Source organism: Poecilia latipinna, unplaced genomic scaffold (genome assembly GCF_001443285.1).
Source record: "Poecilia latipinna isolate Pla-1442-1.1 unplaced genomic scaffold, P_latipinna-1.0 Scaffold777, whole genome shotgun sequence".
Taxonomy (NCBI): Eukaryota; Metazoa; Chordata; class Actinopteri; order Cyprinodontiformes; family Poeciliidae; genus Poecilia; species Poecilia latipinna.
The window spans coordinates 13,726-31,151 of NW_015113393.1; the positions used below are offsets into that span (position 1 = coordinate 13,726).

At 36.3% G+C, this 17,426-nt stretch overlaps 1 protein-coding gene across 2 annotated transcripts in view; it reads right to left on the minus strand.

Annotated features, from left to right (window-relative positions):
• LOC106955922 (diacylglycerol kinase iota-like) overlaps nt 1-17,426 on the minus strand; it is a 51,317-nt gene that overhangs the window by 13,624 nt on the left and 20,267 nt on the right. The window lies entirely within an intron of this gene.

Below are 17,426 nucleotides of genomic sequence, written 5' to 3' on the forward strand. Positions count from 1 at the left end.
ACTTCATGGCGACGAGAAAGAGAGTCGAAGACGGATGACTCAGCACGCGCCTCTTCCTCTTTTTACCCGCTCAGGTTTAGTTCATCTTTACACGTCCGTCTCTCCAGCAGTGATAACATCTATGATAAACTCTACTTATGCATGATGCTGCTATTTCTGTCCCAATATTGGAAAAATATATTTTTCTATAAACTAACAACTGGAAAAGACACTTAGCAACAAATTTTGCCCATTTTTATTTATTTTTTTTACTTTATGCAACAATATGATAACGATATGTCACAATAAATGGACGATAAATTGTCCCAAGTTATTGCGATAAATAATAATATTGTTGCTTTGAGACTAATTTCAATTTATATTATGATAAAGGCATAAGAGATTATCAAAGATCAATAAACTTAAAACTCAAATGAACATAAAAAACCCACAAAATAAATAAACAAAACAATTGAAATAATGCATTTTGAAGTTTCTATAAACATTATTAAGGGCCAGCTGAGACCAAATACAGAAAAGAGAAAATCGATAAGTCATATAAATGGAAATTATTGCGCTTGCTTTAATTTATTATGCAATTAATTGATTTATTGATTATTGCGACAGGCCTAGATAACAGAAGTGACAACAGTATGGCTGTGATTGTGTGCAACATAAATTATAGCCCCACTGATACAAATACTGCTCTTGAAAAACATTCCCATTTGTAATACACTGCCTCAGGACACATAAAGAAGTGGGATTTGTATCACTAAACTGCGCATGGTAACTGTATTTTCAAATTAATTGGTATTTATTGATACTTTCATTGCACAACCAGTGTAGAAAATAGTAAAACTATCAACTATCCCAACAATAAGGGCAGTTTTGTGTTTTTTAAACATCATTAGTTGGAATTTATTGTAACAACAACAAATCAAAATTCTTATAAAAATAAATTTATCAAGATAAATCATAAACGATGCAATAAATTCCAACAACTACTTAAAGGATTTTATGGTCAAGACAGTTTTCAAGTTTAATAATGGCTTACATATTAGTTTAATATGTACATATTAGTAATGGCTAATATGCATTACTAGAATTTGCATTTGTTAAGCTAAAATTCAAAATGTATAGATTTACGATAATATGTAAGATATAATACATACGTCAGATTTAAGGAGACATTTTTAAATCACTTACTAAGGTCTAAAAACATTGCGTACACATTTTATATCTACTATAACTACTTCTTATTTCACAAAGGAATTAATAACTTATTTTTAACTGTTATTTGAGCTTAACTGAACTAAATGTAATTTATATAGAAATTAATTGAATATGAACCGAATTATTTGCATGTGCAACAAAGTTGAAGTGTTTCCACATTCATTTCTGGCAGCGCAAACCTTCACAGATCCGAAGGTTTCCTGAAACTAAAGACGACTCTCTGGACTCCAGCTGGAAAACAAACGAGTGGAAAAGGTTGTCCGACACATCTGACCCGACTGCTGAAAGTTTTAGTGGCCGTCTCTCCAAAATGATCACACAGGACAAAGAGGAGTCTACTTACACACCGTGCAACCTGATCACACCTAAGCACACACACACACACACACATACTCACGACCCTGGAGCTAAAAATAGCTTTGCGTGGGCAACAAAAGAACAAATGCAAGGACGTATGGTGACTGGACACACGCCACAGAAACCTGTGGGCTACACTCACAGAGACACACCCCAACCCTAATAACACAAATTCAGTCCAGGGAATCTAAAAAATAAAAATCATAAATGATTAAAAATCAGGCAGCGTGTTTAAGAGCAGGCTTCTTCTGGAACTGCACAATATTAACAGGTTGGTTGATTAAGTATTTATGAAAATAACTTCCTCTAATCTAGGACAAACTTATAGAAATCTGCAAAACAGCCGAGTTCCTCTAAATAAGGATAAAACCCCACCCGCCTTTGAATAGCAGTAACTGGAACATTAATCAATATATTATGTCAATTTTATATATTTTTTAATTTTTTTTACAATACTTAAGGCAAACCCAATCCCCTTTCACAAGAAAAATAAAATAAAAATAAATAAAATAAGTTTTCTTGATGAAATTTGACAAAAAGTAATGTTTAGTGCTTTTTTGAAAATAGATAAAACACTTATTCTGTTAAATAAAGAAAACTTGACTATCCCAGCTTTTTTTTTCCATTAACAAATTTTAAAAATACTAAAGTTAATTACAAATGGATGGATGAGTATTTGGATATTAAATAAAAAATATGCTTCCATACTTCTGGATCCATAATTTTCCAAGGAACTCTAACTTCCTCCTGAATAAGGCTTCACTACTTTTTCTGCTTTTAAAATGTGGAGAACAACATGAAGAATGATTTATTGTCCACATAAATCCTTAAAAACATCTGAAAGCTTAAAACATAAAGGATTTATTTACTCCTGCAGATCCAAGAGGCGAGGCCGGCTCTAAACTGATGAAACACATTTCATCAACATGTAGTTAAAAAGTGAAAAGGAAAACTTGAAAAGTACAGACAAAGTTGCAAATTTATGGTTTTCAGAATCAGAGATGATCAATCAGAACTGAGAAAAGCAGATTTTCCTAAAAAAACAACAAAAAAAAAACAAAAAAACTGAGCTGCAAAGTTACATTTTACCCACAGAAAACATGGAAACGGTTTGCTCCAAGCACAATCCTGTCACTACGAACAAAGACGTGGCATTTTGTCCAAACTTGAATCACAAACATCGGAGTAATCGGTGTGAGATGAGGTGAACGCCTTCATCTTAATGCATTCCTCTCTTGTTTGAGCCTGTCTGTGGATCAGAACTGGAATAGGAACAACATGCAGGCCCGAATACGAGGCTTGGATCCTGGAGATGTTCCCACAGGAGGCAGTACGAGATTTACCGTAGACGAAGTCATTTAGTTTAGTTTCAAACTAACTTATAAGTAGCTTTTCAGCGAGAGATAGGAGCTTGTTTTAAATTAATAATTCTTTTAAAACTTCAGAAAAGGCACTTGTTCCATTTGCAGATTATTTTCATCTTTTGCAAAACACTTTTGTCATATTATAAGAGAAATAATCTGCCAGTGGAACGACAATTTTTCACCCATATTAAGGAATTATTGACTTAAAACGTGTCAAACCCAAGGCCTGTGGGCCAAATCCGGCCCACCATAGCTTTTTATGTGGCCTCTAGATTCTAGACTAAACACTAACTGTACTTAAAAATTGTGTTATCAGTCAAATCGATGCAGTTTTTATCTGTTCACTGCCAAATTATATCAATCAGTCCCTCCAGTTTCTTAAAAATTATTGTGGAAATTCACACAAAATCAATAAATCCCCGCACTTTTTTGCACCAACACATAATTGAGAGTTTATTGCAGATTTTTCTCAAAAATTGTCAAAATCTTTACTTGTACTAAACAGCTGCCTCAGCCTTAATTGACGTCAGATTACAGTCCATGATCTATACAGAGTAATAAAAGTTGCATTTACCGTCATAAATATCTCAAATATTTCCAAATTAGTACAAGAAACACTTTGATTTTTATTTTTTTAAAAATCACAAAAAGAATCATGAAATCCTGGAAGGACTGAAAAGATGTTCAATAATATTGATTGATAGAAGAATTGATTGATATTTTAACAGTTTGTGAATAAGTTTTATCAATATATTCTGGCACAACCGGCCCTTTAAGAGCATTCAGGATCTTGATTTGGCCCAAAAAGAAAATGAGTTTAACACTCCTGACCTAAAACAAGCTCATATATTTTGCTGAAAAGTTACTTCTAAGTCAGTTTTGTCTTGTTTTAAGTGTAGTAAGATATCTGCACTAAAAAGTAGACCAGAAACACTTGGTAATATTTTGAGCCGCTGCTCGGCGGCGCTGGGCCACTAATGAGCATGATGTGGGCTGTTTGAATAAGACAGATGAAGCAGCAGGAATTTAAACCCTAAAGTAAAGAGATTAAACTGGGCCCAGCATGGTGGGGTTGATACAGCTGCTCCCGTAGTTCCCAGCTTCACAATTTAAATATGTTTGCTCTTCTTCCTCTCCATTTTAAAGAAATAATCACTGCCGTCCTCCATTTTCCCTGCTGCATGTCTTCTCGCCACAACCACACATCACACTGACTTCTCCCTGATCTTCTCCACATCACTGAATCTCCCACCCTTGCTCCTCCTAATCTTCCTCCCTCGCGCTCCTTTTCATCCCCTGCTCTTCTTACTCATCCGCCCCCTTGTCTCCTTTCCTTATTTTCAGCCTTCCCCTCCTACTCCTCCTGCAGAGGTGGGTTGTCAGCGTTGCCATCACGACCACACAGTGGGAGCATCAGCAGCTTGTCCACTAATTATCCTGCCAGAGAATCTGCTTTAGTGTACATGTCTCGTGTGTTTCAGCGACTTTACACTGAAAGCAGTTACACTTATCTCACTCTGTGGGACGATTGCGTGAACGTGGGAAAGAAAAGTCAGCGGGTTCATATCTTTATTTCACCTCCTACGCACGCAGAATAATATCTTCAGATATTGTCTAAATAGAGATCTTCAGAGGTCAACTGTTTGGGACGTTTCGGGTGATTGAAATATTATACTACAGTTTCTTTAACTTGTTTCTAAAACTCTCGCGCGCGGAGCGCAACAACTGTGTTTGTAGTCGGGGAGAACAAAAGTAATAGCTACAAAAATAAAAAGGCAGCTGCAAGTGGGAGGGATCGAATTTAACATCTTCTGACTCGAGAAGATGTGATTACGTGGGAGAAGCTGGTTGCTGAAGGCGATACAGGGGTCCTACAGAATTTCAAGGCAAAATTCCAGACATTTTTTCTTCCTCAAATTCCCAGGAATCATTTTACAGGGTTTCTGTAGGTTCCACCAATTCACATTTAAGACTTTTTAAAACCATTATGAATGGAATTTAAGACCTACATCTACCTTCGTATAGCCAACTCCCAATAAATCTGCACTTATCCATGATAGACGCAAAAAAAAAAAAGAAGCTAGCTAGCAAGGGTATGTTAGTGGTGAGTTAGCGGTAGCTGCAACAAAGCATGATGAGGATATCTGAGTGACAAAATGTAAGATTTCTGATTAACATATTAAAGGTCAACTTACTTTTTAAAAATGAATTTAAGTAATTTTAATCCTTTGTATTTAGATACATGAATTTAAGACTTTTTAATGCCCAGATTTTATTGCATAATTTATAGATACAAAAGCTGAAATGCGCTGATGGGAGCTTCACATTTGGAGCCAGGAAAAACGGTGACTGGACAGCTGGATTTGGTGGAATAACCTTCTAAACTGGCATTTTTGTCAGTAAACTATTCAATAAAATTTGGACAGCTTCATGGAAAAAGTCAGTGACTGCTTACAACACGGTAGTTTGACTTCTCAGGATTTCTTTTTTTTCTGTTAAAAAACACAAAACCTGTTTCAGTCCAGATTCAAAGTCATCTCTGGTTTCACTCACCTGCAGCAGAAAAGCCGATGAAACCAACGCACTTTTTTCCCCTTCCTCCTCTGCCTCCCTGCCGGTCCACTAGCTTCAATATTTATCATCCTTATTCTTAAAGAGTTTCTGTTTTAAGCAATTGTTGGTGTTTTTAAGCATTAAATTCAAATCCAAGCAGTCATGTGCTTCCAAACTCGCAGCACTGCTCAGGTAATTATGTCAATCAGCAGAACGAGCTACAAACACCTGACACCAGACACCTGAGCTCTGTCCTACACAACAATGTGTGTGTGTGTGTTTTATTTAGTTTAATTTATAGCCAGCTGATTGAGATTAAAGTTATTTATAGCAATGGCTTGTTTCCACAAAACGGAAACATTTAGATGAAGAAGGAACGATTGTTAAAATATTCATAGAAACACAAATGAGCGTCAGCAAAGCGCAGTCCAGTGACACTGTATCCCTCTACACATCTAATCAATCATCAGCGCTTCTTTTGTCCAATTCTTTTCTGTTAAATTGAACATAAATTATTTTAACGGAGTAAAACGCAGAATAATGAGGCAACACTAAAGTTTTTGTTTCGATTTACATGACAAGATATAACCTGGGGAAAAAAACTCATGCTCTGCTTCTTCTCCTTTTCCGTTTACCATTTTCCCTCCCCTCTCGATTACCTTACAGGTGAGAACAATCTATTTTTAGGACGTTGCGTAAGCGATAACCTGACGGTCCTAACAGGAGGCAGACAAGAACATAATCCCCGAATTTCAGGCTGAACGCTTGTAAAGGGAAAAACACCTAAAGACTCGTGGAGATTTAAAGATTATTTTAGTATCTTAACAGCAAGCCTTGGCAGCCTGCTGTAAATGATTAAAATGGTAAGAGAGGAAAAATACGTAAGGAAATAAAATATTTAAAGCAAAAGGAGAATTTATTCAAAGAAAGAAATAGCACCAGTGTTAGAGTTTCCCTGTGAACTGCATTTTGTTAAGAGGAGCTCAAATGTTGGCTAATGGCTGGTATTTAACCAGATAATTATGTTTTGGTTGCAAAAAAGGCTGGGTCAGAGTTTGCTATTGTTTTCAAAGGTGAAAGGTCATGGGTTCAATTCCAGCAAAGCCCTTGATTACTGGAGATAAATACCAACCCAAATATGACCCAACAAGGATTAACTGTGTACAGAAAATGATAGTCTAAAGCAAAAAGCTCTCCCATCACATTCCCTGAATGAATCTAAGCACTAAAAACTAAAAACACTCTTCTGTGTGAAGGTTGTTACTGAGTGAAAACAACTAAATGTTGGCCTTTTCTGTGTTTAAAGTAAAATAAAACAGTATAACTGTCATTTATAAAACCCGTGAAAGGGTGAGAGAGAGCAAAACTTTCAACAAATATCAGGAAGGACAAATGTATTACAGGAACGTTTTATCATTTTGAGCAAAAAACAACCTTTTGAAAATCTCAAAGTTAAGGTAAGAATCGGTATTTTGAAGAATGTACACAAAGAAAACTGTTTTAGAAATGACAGCCATGCCAACTGTGTTAATTGCTTAAAATGTCAACTTCATTACCAATTTTTCATCATCTTAAAACTGTAAAGTCCTGTTTTACAGAAATTGCAGTCACTGTGCTACATCTCCCCTGCTCCTGATCTAAATATTTAATCACCACTTACAGCAGGAAGGTTAGAAAAATTCATTTTGAATCCTGTTCGAATAAATTTTAATATTAAAGTTCACATAAGATAGCATAAAAGTCTAAAATTAATGAATCAGTGTAATAACATCTTACTTTCCTCCCTATCTAATATGTATCAACCTTTTACCTTTTTTAATTTTGTCCAATGCATCATAGACTGTAGTAGTGGTGATAGTTATATCTATTTGATTTTGCAACAGAACCTATAAAAACTATGTATATATTCAGTGTATTTACTGGAATGAAAAAGCATCTTAACCATGATGTCATCTACATATATAGTAATAATTCAGGCTGGATTGAGATGAAGCTTTACAAATTTAAACCACTACAGTATTAATTTATAAAACCCATTAGTTTATTATTACCAGACGTCCCATGACTCAGCATACTTAGGTCTGTACCTATGCATCATAAAAACGCAGAAGCTTATCAAAACAAATGTTGCATCAAGGATTAATTCTTATATAGAGACACCACTTATGCAGACAAATGAATGCTTTAATGGATCCAGGCAGACGCTTTCAGCTTGTTTCTCATTCAGTAGAGCCCTACAAATGTCCTTTTTTATTCGTCTATTGCTCCACATTAGTTTCTTCATCTGCTCTTTTCAATTTCCAAATTTTTCCCCTCTTTTCTGCTTGTATGTGGGTCAGGGAGAAAAGGCTTGTTCGTTGCCACTGGTGACGGAGCACATTCAGAGAGAGTATGTATGCATGTCTCTGTGCAAGACACAGGAGACAGAAGACAAGTCGGTGTCTCTACAGGCCTCAAGTAATGATGTATGACAGATAGCGGCTGTTCTCAGCCTGCATGCAAACATATCGGGAAGAGGAGCAACAATAGGGTTGTGGTTTCTCCACCACATATGCATAATCTTTAAGCATTTCAGAGTATTTAAACCTTAGGATATACAAATATTACATGCAATAATGGCCAAGAGCCCCACAGGAAGTTGTAGCAAAAGAACTGAAACTGAGATAATTAATTGAAGTTGTCCCAGACCTCAGCTTTATTTCACTCTGTCACCATTAAGGTTTTTTTTTTACAAGTTATGTTAGACTGGTTTGTATCAATTATATTTTTTCAAATAAACTAGTCTTTTTGAGAAGTATGCAGACTTTGTATTGTATTTTTTCTGTTGAAATAAATCACATTTTTATTCAAACTCAAACTAGGAAAGGTGTTATGCATATTTTTCTTAATTATTCTAAAAGATAAATTGGAAATTAAAGTATTATTCACAAGTATTCCCAGGTTGTGTGCATTTTTGCAGTTCAGCGCTTCAGATTAATAGATGTTTATTAAAACTGAAGGCAAACTTATAAGAACTGATTCTTTCTGGGAGCTGTCCCCATCTTTTTTGTTTCTCTTTCTCTTGTTAACCATGAAATACATTCATTTTGTAGAGTTTCTCACATGTGTATTCTTGTGACAAAACATTGGAAAATGGGGGGTCGTCCGGGATCTGAACCTGAGAAGCTCTTACTTAATAACTTAAGTTTCCACTCCCTAGTGACACACTCCAATTTATTGTGGTTGATCCCAAGATATTTAGAAAGAATATATTGGTTAGAAAGAATATAAAGGCACCAAAACTATCTCAACTAATTATTCTGCAAACTCCAAATGACAGCGCTACTCAATGCTACTAAAGTTAAGTCCAACCACACTACAGAGGAAGAAAGTTCAACTGCTTAATCTGGTTCTTAATATCTCTGAGCCAAAGCATAACAAAGCGAGGGCTTGTCTAGGATCGTCCACCCATAAAAAGAATGTCTTACCAACATTGGCAGAATTATGTACTTGGATCCGCAGACAGGTGTTCTAAGTGACATTTAGGTTGAAAACCACATCTTTACAAGGCTTCTTCAAACCCCCAGACTCTGGCATGTCTCAACTTCAACTTCTTCCCACTTGTTCTTTACTGCACGTCAGTGACATTCAGTGTTCAATAAGGTGGGCACATATAGTCTCCGACTGTGGCCAAGCGCCACAAAATAGGTGCCTTAAATTCAATACCATACCTGAAAAACTGTTCAGACACTGTAGGCAGCCTAAAGTTGTTTATAAAAGATTGAAAAGGCTTTATTCAGCACAAGAGCTCTACATCATTTCAGCAGCACCACAGGCATAACAGCGAGGCGTTCTGAAGTAGAGGAGTAAAGTCAGTAACTAAAGGTAATGTGGTGCTAAGCATTTGTGCAATGTAAGGCTTTGAGGGGTTTCTGGTGGATTCAGCCATTTATCTTGTAATCTTCAAGATAAAATGACTACATACATTTTGACATAAAGTCTCTCACCGAAATGTTTTCATACGAGTACAGATATTATAAATGTTTCTTTTCTATTTTAAATTGTTGCGACAAGCAATCTCTGAAAAAAAGCCAGCAGGTGTTTCATAACACAGTTTGACTTCTTATTTTAGCCTCAGTTTGACCTCATGCTCTTTAAAATAGACACAAAAACATTTTTGCACACACACACAAAACTGACAATAGCAGGAAGAAATCAACACACAGACGCAAAGAATGAAGTTAGATTGCAAACAACCCTATTTGGTGTGGAGTAATTCATCAATCTGCAAAAACGCTCCTTATCCCCACTCTCAAACTTTTAACTATCTGCTGCTTTGGGTCTTTTTAGTGTTTTGTGACTGTGTATTGGGGGTAGGCAGAGAAATTTGTTGTTGACTTGGAAACTCAGACTTCCTTCCCACTTTTATTCAAGCATGCAGCATTCTTCTCTATGTCTGTCCGTCTTCCCCCCTGTATGTCTGCACTTTTATCACAAGAAGGACCGATAGGTGTCGCAAGAAGGTGTCGCTACCAAACAGAGGAGAACAAGCCAAAGTGCTTTTACTTGACTGCTCCTCCATCCTGCAGAGCCGAACTGATTATCTGCAGAATGAAATGCTCAACACACCTGCAGACCACCAATAAACCTGCACTGTTGGCACAATTGGCAAGCTCACGCCTGGATCACATTACATAACATGTCCTTCCAGATGGTCCCTGTGTCAGATTAGATTGTCATGCTCCCACTGTGACCTGAATAAGTCGTGAGCAAGCAAACATGGAGCTTTATTAAGAACCTGTGCAAAGATAAATAGGCGTGCTTGAGACTTAAAAGTAAGTCAAATTACAAAATCTGATTTTAGAGGGGCAACATGTGGTGACTTTTGGTCTTTGGCGCAGCCATATGGGTTTAAAATAACAGTTAGGAGATGGGCATAAGCCAAAAGTATTGACTCTTTACTCAATTTGATGCAACTGCTACAAAAAAAAACACATTGAAACTTCTGAATTAATTTGGAAAAAACATTAAAACTGGGACTGAAACAATTAACCAGATTAATCACAACTAATCGATTATTGAAATAATTGTCAACTAATTCAGTAATCATTAAAAACAGACCATTTGATGAAAAATAATATATTCAGAGCAGCAAATAATGCAAAACTCTAGAACAAATATATACATTTTCCACTTGAGATAAAATCACATTTGTCTGTAAATAGGTTTTAGCTAAAACAACTAACTAATTTTCTAACTTCAGGTAATGCATATTATTGCATTTTGGGCAATAAAATTTATATTTTAAAAAGTAGTTAAATTATTAGTTTATTTGCATCTTTTAATGCATTCTTAATATTGTATAAAAAATGGTTAAAAACAAAAATTGGTGGAGTTTGCCACTTCTTTATACGACTGATCGATTAATCGTCAGAATAATTGATATCTAAAATTGATTACTAAAATAATCAGTAGTTGCAGCCCTAATTAAAACAGCATTGCATGTGCAAATAGCTCACTAGGTGCATACATTAATAAAATTAATAAAATTTAAGGAAGTGTGCTGACTTTGTCCACGTTTTACTAGATTTGTGAAAAGTGTTAAATTGAGCACACATAAAAATAAATCGGCAAGAGAGGATTTAAATATAAAACAACATCCAGCACCACAGCATAAGAGGTTACTGCATGTCATGTTTTGAAAGAGTCGAGCGTACCAAGGTTCAGGTTCTTTAAAACAGGAACTGCTGCATTGCAAAGGCCCGCTGTGACACGCAGATAAATTAAAACGGTCCCAGGTTCGCGGTGAGGGAAGCAGCTGTTTACCTGAATCCTTTCTGATGTCTGGTTTTAAAACTTTCAGAGTATTTTAGGATTTAGGCTAAATGCCGTAAAAGATCAAAAGTTTAATTGCAAGTGCTAAAAAAATTTTTTTCACATGTTTTTAATCACTTTAAATAAGTGGTTCCTAGCGCTCTCCTCCTGCACTCAGGGTTGATTTTGACTGATCTAGTTCTATTCCCACTAATAAGTATATTTAATTGCAGTGTGATCTCTTCTCTGTGCGTCTCTGACAGCGAGTGGGTGTGTGAGAGCAGCTGCAGTTTGGTACACCATCAACTCTTATTAGATCGCAGCCTTCACACAAAGCTAAGTAAGCATGAAGCCACTTCTGGAAAACACTCTGCTCTTGCAAATGCACTGGCCAGGAACGAGCAGGAGCAAAACATGCCGAGAAAAAGAGGCAGAAATTTCACAACCAAGCTGAAGAAATTCATGCAAACAATTTCACAGGAGATCATGTGTCCAAGCAGCAGCAGGAAGCAAAGTAGAGAGTAGAGATGATGAATTATAAAAAATCTGTAAGCTGATTAATATGCTGTTTTTCTTTTTTCCTTTCTGCACCAATTTTGAATTGCTGTTGAAGGAGGGAAAAGAATGTATTATATATTTAGCGTCTGGTGAACAACTGAATATAAATGAAAATGTTAAGGCGACGTGTAAAATCTGCAGCACTGCATTGAAACCATGCAAATTGCTCAGTTGTATGGGTCTTAGCGGTTGTTTGCATGTAATCTTCAACCGGAGATGCAGCAGAAAACTTGTGCAAAAGAAGGAGCAACTGCGAAGCTGTGCGAATTTCCCCCCAGAGTGCAAAACAAAAGCCAAGAGTTGGAAATATGACGGGAATCCTCAATATTATTGGAATTATTTCATATGTGGGCGTAATCTAACATTCAACAGATTGAAAAATCGAAGTGTTTTCACCCCCTAAACAATGCCGTTACCATGGCAACTCTAAAATGCGGACCGGTGTTAGTGAGATGCTGCTGAGATCAGCAAATCCTCTCAGGTGTTGTTTGATCTTTACATCTGAACCACATCATCAATGCCCTCTGGAGAACAGAAATCTTATTTCTTTGTACAATTAAACATATATTAAATGACAAATAAATTAGCTAATTGTTACCATTTACATATCAAAAGCCAAATTGTAGTAATTGATACTGTTTTTTGGCTGCTTTACTGTTAGGATGCTAAATTTTAACGATAAACAGCATTTATTTTAACTAATATATTTTTTCTGGCACTTTTTATAAAGAAAAGTGTCAGTAAAAAATATAAAAATAAAAAAAAATATATAAAAAATGTAAAATATATGGCCTATACTTTACCAAAAGATGTCATTCTAACAAAATATAATTAAATGAAACAACACAAAAGAAGATAAAATGACAGAATTCGGATTAAAAGAAAACTAATCTTTTCAGATCTCCTCCTCTTACATTTTCTAGGAATCAATTTAAACAGCATCAAAAATCAGAAAGCACTGAATTTAAAAAATAAGAAGTTAGTAAACTACCTAACCTGTCAAGTGGACATTTGCCTTTTTCATTTGATTATGAATTTGAGAGCATTTGGTTTGGGACAACTTGCAGCTGATTTGCATGTGTTTGTGTGTTTCTCTCTCTCTCTCTCTCTGCAGGTTGTGCTCTCAATCTGAGCTGTGAGTGTTTTATTAGCTGCAACACGCTGAGCCTTTTCTACTAATTGAACTATTTACTGAAATGAGGAAAAGACCTTAAACACCTTAAAAACATTGAAGCACAAAAAAAAGAATTAATTACCATCAACATTTAGCTTGGTGATTTATCCACTTGAATTTTACGTATAATTGTGTCGTCACATCTTTTGTCTACGTGTGTGTGTATGCGTGTGTGTGTGTGTGTATCCGTTTATAAGGCTTGGTACAGGAAGCATGCCTCTTTCCCTCTGACCTTCCTCCCTCTATTTATAAGCACTGTCTGTCTCTCCCACTCTCAGTAATACGCATGTCAACTTCAGCCTCTCCACACTCTGTGTCCCTATTATCCACATGCCTAATAAATATTTTACACCACTTTCTGTCTGGTTATTTGCTTTGCTATAATGGTTAGCGTTGTTTTACTAGCTGGAGCTAAAAACCTTTTACAAACAATTATTTTCAGAGAAGAAACTTCCACCGGTTACACTTCGTCTAATTCCAATTTCTCCTACAAAGCTAAAAAATAAAAGCATTCATTCGAATATCTGCTTGGTTTTAACATGTGACAAGAGGCCAAGTCTCTTAATGTTTGTTAAACAAGTCAATGAGTGTTTATTTAGCAGAGGTAATGTCAACTATTCTGTGTCAAACACTTTTTTAGGACCAAACTAGCACAAAAATATGAGTTAAAGCAAAGAAAAATAGAGGTATAAAGATTTTATTTTTCATTTTCCTTCATATAAACTATCTAAAAAGGAATTTGGCCCAGAGAATATTTTGTTTTTACTTTAACTCAAATTGTTAAGGCTACATGTGCCTTTCCAGAAGCTCATCTTAAAATTAAGTTTATGGAAAGAAAGTTTTCAGGGCTTTAAATTAAATAAGAAACTGGAAGCAATGAAGAGAGAGAAAAAAGGAGGAAACGGCAACAGAGGAACGATAAGAGAGAGAGAGAAAAGGAGGTAGGACACTTTGAAGGAGCGAGGATACAAGAAAGGAAAGAGAGGAAATAATAAATGAAGGAAGTCTACAAATATTTAGGCGTTTCGAGTGAGAATAAAGTCTGGAAATTCTCATTTTTCTCTTCCAGACATCAAAGTTCAAACATATTCCAGAACCCAATCATATGTGTCAAACTCAAGGCCCGGGGGCCAAATCTGGCCCGCCGTAACTTTTCATGTGGCCCTCTAGTCTCCAAATTACATCATTAAATCCTCGATTTTTTCACAAATCGGTAAAATTCACACAAAATCCACAGATCCCCACATTTTTTCCCCGATTCTACTGAAAGTGACTGTCCATGATTGATACAGCGATTAATAAAAAGTCACACTTAAAGTCATTCACACTGGTTTAAACACTGGCACAAAACCCGGCTTTTCATAGCCACTATTCAAAATGCGAAATACGTGAGAATATGCCTTTCCACTAAGCCAGATGTGGGTTAAGGCTAAAACTGCCTTAACTTCTCCATATATACAGAAGAAACAATAAAAAGTTCAAATAATAGCCACCATCAGATCAGCCTTCTTCCTTTGTTATTCCAGTCAGAGTGTCGTTTATAAATATTTCTTATGATTTCCAGGAGGTTATAAGGAGAACGCACGTCTTTCTCTGGATACGCTGAAGGTTGAGTCTGTCCTTCAGTTCACTCCTTCACTGGCCTACATTACATCTCCTGGGTGAGGAGATGAGGAGGAGGAGCGGGGAGCATGGGCTGGAGGATAAAAAGACGAAGAGAGACAGGAGGACACATGAAGAGTGAGACAGAGAGAGACAGTGTGAAAAGAGAGAGAAACAGAGCAAGAGTGAGAGAGAGAGAGAGAGAGAGAGAGAGTGTCTGTGGGCGGTCTTGGCTTCGCCCAGAGGCCTTGGCTTCCCTCCTCCTCTTCCTCTTCATCCTCATCATCATCTCTCCTTCACACTTTCACACTCTTCCCTGCTCTTTATTGCAACAGTAGTTTAAATTTGGATGCAACATGGGTATATTCAATAAAAAATAAAGAATTAAATATCCCTTAGTGTCCAATAAAACAATTTAAACAACATGGAAACGCAAAAGTTGCCAATATAAACATTTTTATTTGCAAACCTCAGCTTTTTTCTGTATTCAAAAATCAAAAATGCCTCAAAGATCAGCAGGACTAATACAGATTACTGTTTTACAGTGTAATGTTCTTGGTACAGTTTGAATAAACTGCGTTCAAATTTTAATTTCCAAACTAATATTAGATTCAAGCACTGGAAGCATCTCCCTGTTTTGTGTTTGTCAGTGAAGTCTCTTTCTCAAACGGCCCACTCAGAAAACCCACTCTGTTTCTAAAAGCAGAGGGAGAATGATTGTCTGAACTGTCAGCTAACAGCTAACATCACTGAAGGGAGTCAACGCAACAGACCAGCAACTACAAACAGCAAAAACCAAAACGGAGTTCCTACATCATCTTACAACAGACATGATGGATGGATGGACGGATGGACGGACGGACGGATGGATGGATCAACAGATGTATAAATGAATGAACGGACACATTTCAGATGGATGGCATCTGTCCATTCATCTCAATGAAAGTCTATTGTCTGGACAGATGGTCAGACGACAGACTTCCATGGATGGACGAACATCCAACATGTCTCCTCGCCTCTGAAGTGACGGTGAAGGCGGCGCCGCAGATCTCAGAAAGCCTGAAATGTTTTTCCCACAAACTGAACAAAACCTGATATGAACCTAAAATAACAAAACACTGATACAAGCTGCACTTCAGCACAGCAGCATGATAGGCAGGTAATCCCCACAGGTGATGGCAGCACTGCAGGTGACAGCACAGTGTGAACACACACACACACACACAGATCAACTGAGCTTCCAAAAACCCTACACACACACACACATACTTCCCTGAAACAAAACCTCTGAACGATTATAAACTGATTAGTCTCTATAACAGGAAGCAGACCAGACTCCTTACTGGATGCTGATTTCACATATTCTAACCATTGAGGAGAAATCTACTGGAGAGACAAGAGAGTATGCAAAAAGAAGAAATACAAATCGATGCAAATTGATCTGAACAGATGGAAATCAAGTTCTACTGTATTTACTCACAGGTGGCTTCATGGAGAGAGAAGCTCTCCGAATAAACATCCCAAAATAAAAACACGAAGCTGTTAAAGTCACCAGGACACCAACATGTTTAATGCAATGAATTACCACATCTAACACAAACTTTCAAATGATTCTTACTTACAAGATCATGTTGGTATTTTTATATTGGAGTGACAAACAAGACTGAATTGTATAATATTGTTATATAATAATCACTTACAACATGGAAAAAAATCTTGTTATAAGTGAAATAATACTTTTTAATTAATATCAAGGAATTATTTACTTGAAACAAGTTGCTATATCTTGTTGAAAGTTACTTGTAAGTTAGTTTTGTCTTATTTCAAATGTACTAAGATAGAAATAGAAACTTGGGAAGGTTTGTGTTTTTGCATAGTTACAAATAAGCCTGTTACAACAAGCAATTAATCAATTAGTTGCATGATAAGCTAAAATGAGCTCAATAATTGTGTTTACATACACTTAATGAGGCATTTTATTTACGGTTCCAGTTGTGCTTTTATTTCTTTTTTGCTTCTGGTTGTTGTGTTTTACTTCAGATATTTAAAATATCTTCCAGCTCCGGTTCTGTACAAGATTAAAGTTTATTAGTCTTTGAGAAGATAAACTTATGTCATCATGCCATTATCAATATATTACTTGAAAAATGGTCTCAAAACAACAATATTATCGTTTTTTATTAACACCTTTTCAACTAAAATCTTCTGCAACTAAATTTGATTAAGGGATGCTGAAAGACGACACATTTCTGCACAGTCAGATGATGATACAGTATCTGCTCTGGTGCTTACAGTCAATTAAAACGTGTCATGAACCCGAGCCAGATGATGGCAGCGATACTACCGTTTTCCTCTCCTCACCCATCCTCCTCCTCCTCCTACGTAATTACAGAGTCTGCCAGGGCGCCTGTGTGCGTGTGAAGGCGAGCGTGTAATGTGTGGGTGGCGTTAGATTCACGCTGCGCATCTGTATCTGACCTTTACCGCGGCGAACAGACACACACACACACACAAAGACGATGGTGAAGAATGATATGAGAGGAGATAAAACATGTGGAGCACAAGCAGTGGAATGAAGATTTTAATCAGGAGTTTGAGATGTAAATAACTAAAACACTTGACTGGATTAACAGAAATATAAATTGTTTTGTCAATAGTCGGTCCAGCTATTTATTCACATGACAGAAAACTTGGATATTCTAGCATTCATTTATTATTTATTGGGAGAAATTTCTTGTCATGATAATAATTTTGAAGAATTAAATAATCATTTTGAATAGTAATAGTTTAAATGCTAATTTTAATTAAAATTA